The sequence below is a fragment of the Amblyomma americanum genome, chromosome 4 (assembly GCF_052857255.1).
Source record: "Amblyomma americanum isolate KBUSLIRL-KWMA chromosome 4, ASM5285725v1, whole genome shotgun sequence".
NCBI lineage: Eukaryota > Metazoa > Arthropoda > Arachnida > Ixodida > Ixodidae > Amblyomma > Amblyomma americanum.
In genome coordinates this window covers 42,171,968-42,179,780 of record NC_135500.1, presented here as the reverse complement: position 1 = coordinate 42,179,780, position 7,813 = coordinate 42,171,968, and the positions used below count along the sequence as shown (strand labels likewise).

General features: G+C 47.7%; 1 pseudogene; it reads right to left on the bottom strand.

Moving 5' to 3' along the window:
- Positions 1-5,927: 5,927 nt before the first annotated feature.
- LOC144129472 (very long chain fatty acid elongase 7 pseudogene) lies at positions 5,928-7,538 on the bottom strand (annotated as a pseudogene).
- Between the last annotated feature and the right edge of the window lie 275 nt (positions 7,539-7,813).

The following is a 7,813-nucleotide window of genomic DNA, read 5'->3' as shown; positions in this document are numbered from 1 at the left end:
CAGAAACTGAAGCACCCATGGCTGTGCCGTGAACCTGTTTGTAAAACACCTGGTCGAAAGTAAAATATGTGTTACTCAGGCAGAAACGCAGGAGTCGCCCGAGATCTGGCACATCGATTGGCGACCTGCCAGGCGAAGTAGCATCAGATTCTAGGGCCGCCGCGCAAACCTCGACTGCTAAGTCAGTTGGAACACTCATGAAGAGTGGCTTGACATCAAAAGAGACCATCATATCACAGTTGTCAAGACGCACGTTTCAAACTTTTTATATAAAGTCAGCAGAATGAGGCACACTGGTCGGGGTTCTTCCGATGAGCGGAGCCAGTATGTGGTGCAGGAAGCCAGAGAGCTTGTAGAGTGGTAAACTGGTAAAATGTGCGACAGGCCTCACTGGAACATCGGTTTTGTGTATCTTAGGAAGGCCATAGAACGCTGGTGCTGAGCCATTGTGACATAGTAGCGCTAAGCAGAAGGACTTATGTTGGGGTGGCACCACAAAAGGTGTGATAGAAGCTTTTGCAACTGAGAGAGAGAGAGACTCTTTAATGAAGAAACAGAGAATTTAGCCGGCGTTTCAATATCGCTGGCATGCTACTCTGCGTAGGGAGGGGAATTTGGGAGATAAAGACTGAAGGAGAGCAGCGTGGAAGAGGTGGAAAAAAAACGAAGATAAAATGCAGCCATGAAATGGGTACTAAGGGTGCAGTGGCGAGTATTGATGTAACCTATGGAATGATGGAGTGCATAGTCCGACGAATGGGCTGACGAAGTTCACTGCAAGAAGAATGCATGAAGGTAACCTGCAAGTGAATTTAGAGCTTATCGAGATGTACAATGTCTTTTAAATATGTAAAAAGAAAGTTCATTGCAAGTCTCTGTTGCCTGAAGCAGGCTAAGGGGCCTAAAACTTTGTCCATTGTTAGGGGCACTGGGCAGAGCTTCTGCATGCAATGTTCATAGTACGCACGCTCGTTAGCATACGCAGGGCACTCAAGCAGGATATGTTCCACAGTTTCTATCGAAGCACAGTTGTCACAATGCGGACTGTTCATCTGTCCAAAACGGTATCGCAGGCCATTTGTATATGCAGCATTCAGACGAAGTCGGTGATAAAGTGTTTCAAGTTGTCGAGGAATTCTGGGTGAGAGTCTTGATCTAAGGTGTGGGTCGATTGAGTGAAGAAATTGGTACTGATGTGTCGGCAAACTCCAAAGCCGATACGTTTCTTCGTACGCAAAACATTTAGCCATTTCGGACGCATCAGATTTCGTGAGAAAACTTCGAATGTATCTCTGATGTTGATGGCCCTTACGGGCCGCTTCATCTGCTTTTTCATTAGCCATAATGCCACAGTGAGCAGGTACCCACTGAAATGTTATGCAGTGGCTTGTGGCAATAGCTAAATGATGGATATACCCAATGTCCAGGGAAACTGGCTGGTGATTCGTTTTCTTCAGCAGGTTGGCCAGGATCTGCAGAGATGCTTTTGAATCGGTGAAGATAACCCAACGGCCGGCGGTTCGGCGCAGGATGTAAGAAACAGCTTCCTTAATGCCGTGAAGCTCAGCTGTTGTAGAGGAGGTCCTCCGCTGCAACCGGTAAGAAAGGGCATGGCCTGTAAGATACAGGCATGCAACTGTGCCTGTATCTTTGCCATTTGATCCCTCTTGACACACACGTAAGTGCTCTGGTCATACAGCAGGGCCAGCATTTGGTCTTGTAGGTGACCTTGTCGAGAAGAACAGTGGCATTTCCTTTGTCAGCTGATAGAATGACCAAATCGGCATTAGCCTGGAGCTGCTTGATGGCGTTGCACTGAACTGAAGAGAGTGTCGAGGAGGCCTGAAGCGGCCGCAGCCTCAAAAGAGCGCCGAGTGTGCGAGTACGTGCTTCTTCGCGGCGGGAAGGTTCCACCTTGCTGATTGCGTTCTCCACTGCGTATAGAATATTTTCTTTGGTCTGGGGCCGGTGCCACTTGAAGTTTAGGCCCAGGCTGAGTACAGACATTAGAGCAGGATCAGGCTTATGAGAGTACAGGCTGTGGACTGTTGACAAAGTAACGTTGCTGTGTGCAGGCCTATCCTGATATGTGAGCCTGTAGAGTTTGTCTTCGTGGGACTGTTCTGCTCTGGCTGCAGATAATTTGGCCTGAAAATTGGCGTGTAGCTGCACACTTAGGAATGCTGCCGAGTACTGGCACTCTAGCCGGCACCGTGCAAAGAAAGCTTTGTTTTCTAGTTTCCTAATAGTTTGTTTGCAATCCAAAATTCTTGCCTGTAGTAGAAATCGTTCAGCCTTGGCGACAATGCTGTAGCCGAAACTTGTTGAAACGGGCCTGTTGAGGCGGAGGAACTGAGGAATGAGGCCAAGGGTCTTGCATATGTCATGTTGAAGTTCAAGTGACCATTTGAATGATGCCACTCGAGTGGTCACGGAAGTAAATCGACAGATTTCGGTGATTGCTCTTTGGCCATACGACCGGTGTAAGTTGATGAACTCGAGGGTTGGACGGAAACCCATCTGGTTGGGGGTGTACATGAAGAAGAAGGCAGAACACCGACGAAAATAAAATGAACTCCTAAATGACGTTTCGGCTCCCACACGGGAACCTTGTTCACAAACAGGTACAGATGTGAAAGGCTGGCTATTTAAGCTTGAAAATGTGCCCTAGGCAGTGGGCGTATGCACCAGGAAGTGCTCCGTCAGTGCGATTAAGAGTATGTTCGGTTGTCTGAATGATTAAGGATTCTAGATATAGACGGCTCTGCAGATTATTTTCTGTTTTCAAAATGCACGCGTTGCTCCAATCTATATCATGCTGCCTGCTTTCAGAATGTTCGGCGAGTGCATTTGATGAAGATTCCTTGTTTGCAACATCATACTGGTGTTGTTTCAACCTTTCAACGAAATTTCCACTTTCACCCACATACACTTGGTCACAGTCTGTGCATGCATACTGTACACTACACCCTGAATTTTTTTTTTTTTTCATGAGGACAACATCTGTATACCTGGCTTGAAAAGTCGTGATATATATTCTAGTTTCGTATTTATTCATCATTCTCAGCAATCACTGTCTGCAACCCTCTGCTAACAATCATCACATCATCTAGTACAGAAGCATCATTCCATAAAAGGTTGAAAGAGTGTGTACTTTTTAATTACCATCATTTGCCATGCCAATGAACCCTGTATTTATTGTATATGGCTTTTATTGCTCGAGTGCTTTTGAATAGTATTGTGTCCTCTTTTTGCCGTGTTCCTTAATGAGTTTGCAAAATTGAGCATACTTAATCAAATTTTTTCTTGTGATTGTTAATTTCCACCGCACCTGTTTTCCGATATGCAGTTACTATCTTCCATATGTTTATCATGCGTCATATATACAATTAATAACAGGAGGTCCCCACGACAGTTTCTACTTGGGGCCTCCTCTTCTACTAATTTATTTACCTCATGCCTGCACTAGTTTTTGAATAAACAATAATGTATGTCAAACAAAACTTTGCAGTGGTTATTCGTCATCTGCATGCCGTCTTGCTCACATACTGTTAGATTCACACTGGCTGCTAAGCTAGACCGCATGCTGGAGATCATATTTTGTGTTAACGGGATTGGTATATTATTGCAAGATGTTAATCAGGCCAAGGTATTTGGTCCTGGTGATGTTCTTCCAGTGTAATTCACAAATTGTGTATGATTCACCTACTTTGCTAAAAGCTTTGCAAACTGTTAACATCACCTTTACAAGACAGTGCTGTAATAACTTTGATAGGTACAGAGTTAAATATTACTTTAAGAACAAGCAAGAAATTTATGCTTAGGAGTGCTTTTTATCTCGGGCCTTGGAATAAGCAACTGAATTACATTGGGAACAAGGCAGCCATCAGTTCTGAGTTTATTACAGTAGAGATTCGGTCATTTGCAAAGTGATTTCAGAATACAGCTGATAGTCATGTGTGATCAATACTTGAATATGGATGTGTCTGTTGGGGCTTGCAGACATGGCCACTTATAAGTAAATTGAAAAAATTCACAACAGTGCTGCTTGATTTCCACCAGGAAATCAACCAACCTAATTACATATTGAAGCATTTCAAGGTGAAAGAGCTTTCCTTAAAGGGTGATGTTTTCTATTCTTCTGTTTTTTACCTATCTTAGAGTGGAACAGCTTGCTGTAATGTCCTATGGGGTGGTGCAAGTAACTGTTAAATAAAAAATAAATATTGATGTTCAGAGAAGTAGCCACCTTTTCCTTTTTTATTCTGAGGACACTATATAAGTAACCACCAAAGGGCGGCTCACTTTAAACAACACCAAAAGAGTCATTATGCATTGGAGAAAAGGAGCAAGCACATAAACCAAGCAGCATTATCACCTATGTTTAGGGCCTACCAGATCACAGATTGCAGAAAACATGTGGATGCCACATCGAGCTCAGATTAGACACAGAGCAGTGGATGCAATATTAATAATGACTACTGTTTGCACTCTGAACAGTTTAGGTATGGGAGGTTGCGCTTAGTGGGATTTTTCCATTCCTGTGTCCAATGTGAAGATAAGACAGCAAGGGTATGCCGACAGCAAGTATATGCCATCATGAAACTGTTTGCAACAGTGTCTAAAGGCAATGATCTTACAGCCCAGTGCACTGTTCTAGGTTACCTGACACAATTGTCACTTCAGCTCCTTTATTTCAGTTTCGCCTAAACAATCATGCGACGACGTCACCCGTAACCGCGCGCAGCTTTCATGAGAGGTATGAGATAGATATGAACGTTTGACGGTTTGTGAAAGGCCAGGAATTTCACACACTGGCGGTGACACACACCTATTCACACAAATGTAGGCCAGGCTAGCGTTACTACAATACAACTTGTGCAGACGCGGGGAACTTGTGCAGACGCAGGCTAGCGTTACTACAATATAACACTGCCGGTAACACCTATTCGCACAAATGCAGGCCAGGCTAACGTTATTACAATACAACTTGTGCAGACGCGGGGAACTTGTGCAGACGCAGGCTAGCGTTACTACAATACAACTTGTGCAGACGCAGGCTAGCGTTACTACAATATAACTTGTGCAGACGCGGGGGAACGGCTAGCAAACGGAACGGCCAGCAAACGGAAATACGCGTCAGCGGTTTTGGCAACACTGCACTTGTCGGGAACGGGCGTGGGCAACACTGAACTTGGCTGCAGCGTCTGTTTTGGCAACATTGCACTTGTCGGGAACGGGCACGGGCAACATTGGTCTTGTCTGCAGCAGCTAGCAAACGTAAATACGCGTCCGGTTAACGCGGCGAGTGCCACGAGGCGGCGCTGGCGATGTGGTCGCTGCTGGCGCCACCATACCAGCGCATGGAGCCCATAGCTGGCATGCCTGGCCTCCAGGAAAACGAAGAAAGCAGCAGCCTACACAGGGCCGCGGGGCAGGGAACACGCCGATGCACTTATCCACGATTCCGCGAACAACGCGCAACCCTGCCAAGCTTCGGTAGCCCGCTTCTTCTTCTTCTTCTTTCGGGACGATCAGTGCGGCGCGCAGTCGCAATGAGGCGGCGGACAACAACCACGATCCCCGTGCGAACAGACGCCTTCTTCACTTTGTCCGTGAAAAATGCTGCATACAGGACGCGGCTTGCTGCTGCGGTGCACCGCTGTTCTGCTTCCTTCGTTTTCGGCGCTTGTTCCTGGCTTGCTTTGTGGCATCCATCTTAGAGCATGGGACAAAGACGTGTCTGTGGGGACGGGTATTATGCGCAGTGCCCCGCTACCGCTTGCTTTAGGGCTCCGACAAAGGGAAGGAGAAACATCGTGGCGGCTCTAAAGAAGGCGTTCTGCAAAACGCCTAAACAGAGGAAGCTGAAAGGTATGCAGTTAGAGGGGCTTGTTGCTTCAGTTTTCTATTTCTTGCTTGCTTCGATTCCCTTTTTGTAAGACAGACCCACAAACTCCCTCACCAACATGTGGGGTAATCATCTTGATATTTGAGAAAATGCGCACACTGATGACGTACATGTTTGATGTAAGTGATGTCACTGCAGCTGCTCAGAACGCTTGTAGCAGCAGCAGACAGGTTGCATTTAACTGGAAACGTGGCCACTAGTAACAGAGGTATTCACTTCTAGCCATTCATCAGAGCAGTTGATAGTAAGTAACCTTCAGTTTTTACGATTTCATTTCCAAGACTGTTTCGGTGAAAGCTTCTTTCAAATGCGGCGTTGAGGGCGAACGCACACTGGGGCAAATAACTTGTCTTCAAGAAAGTCTCTTCCATGCATCCAGACCAGCGACCCTCCCTGTATTCCAATTTCGAACTGACAGCACACGGCAGCCCAACACAATTTTCCTGCTTGACTGGTGATAAAGGCGTAAATAGCACAGCTCATGCTGCCGAGGCTCCTGTCTTTGGCGCTGTCGTGTGAAAGCTGAGAAGGCGCACTGCATTTCGCTGTGCAGCCCCGATTAGTTTCAAATGACCCGCCCCTGAGTTGAACGTGAGGTTGGTTCACAAACAGAGGGACGGCGTTACTGGAGTGGTCTTTTGCTTGGCGCATTAGTGGCTTGAAAGACAGTGCGCGATTTCAGAACGGCGACCTTCCAAACAGCACTCTATGTTTGACAATACACTTAGCTGCAAAGTCGCAGCGCCGCCGCTTACTCCTCTTTGAGCGTGCAGGCATCACTGGTCATTTCTTTAGTCTCATGATCAGCTACGGCACCCTTGCGCGGTCGCCTCTTGTACTCCCGCACGTAAAAGTTTATGAATAATGCCAGTCCCAGCAGACCCTGCGGCAGCGCCAGGTAGATGAAGAATCGAGGGTATCCGCAGTCGTAGAATAGCGGAATGAGTCCGTGCACGATGATGATGAGGTGCTGGGCGATTTGCGCCCGAGTCAGGTACTTCTTCCACCAGAGGTACTTGCGGTACTCTGGACCGCACGCCGCCAGGAAGTAGTAGAAGTACATGATTGTGTGGATGCTGATGTTGAACAGGAGCCCGAAAAGCGACTGGCCGTCTCCGCCCAGGGTGTACCAAAGCCAGCCGTTGGACACCACCAGGGCGTGGTGCAGCGTGTGCTGGAGAGTGATCTGCTGGTACTTCTTGCGCAGAACGAAGAAGAACGTGTCCATAAAGTCAGCGACGCGCACGAAGAAATAGAAGTAGCCCCACCAGAGGATATTGATTGCGTTTTGTTTGGTCGAGTAGGTCATCCCTTCGCAGAACAAACTGTAGTTCGCCAGGTACGAGTTTTTCAAGAAGTGGTAACCAAAGACGACGTTGGCTACAATCATAGCCAAGTTGTACACCTTGATGACGCCGCGTAGGTCATACGGTTTGCGGTTAGCCATGAATCGCGGCCCGGCACGATACACGATGTACAGGTATCCTCCCACGAGCAGCGTGACGAAGAAGGGGTTTCCCAGCAGGAACCAGTCACGAGTCCGCGGGTCCGAGCGCGGGTAGAGTGGGCGGCTGAGCCAGCTGAACTCGCCATAGAAGCTGGTGGAGATCTTCTCGAAGCCCGACATCGTGCAGTCTGCGCTGAGCGGTTGCCCGCACCGGCAATCGAGCAACGCCTACTTGGCGGAGCACCCGTTCGGTTCCAAGGGCCACTCTGCGCGTGAGCTCACTTAAGTAAGCACTGGGAAAGGGGGACCGGAGGGGTAGCCGACGCAATCGAAAATGAAGAGGCAAGGGTAAAGGAAATGACTCCTCTTTTTTGACACTCACCCGGAAATGGCTGCTTTCTCGCGGAAAACACAACGAAATTGTGGGCGAGTTCTGACGGCGGTGAGGGTGTTGC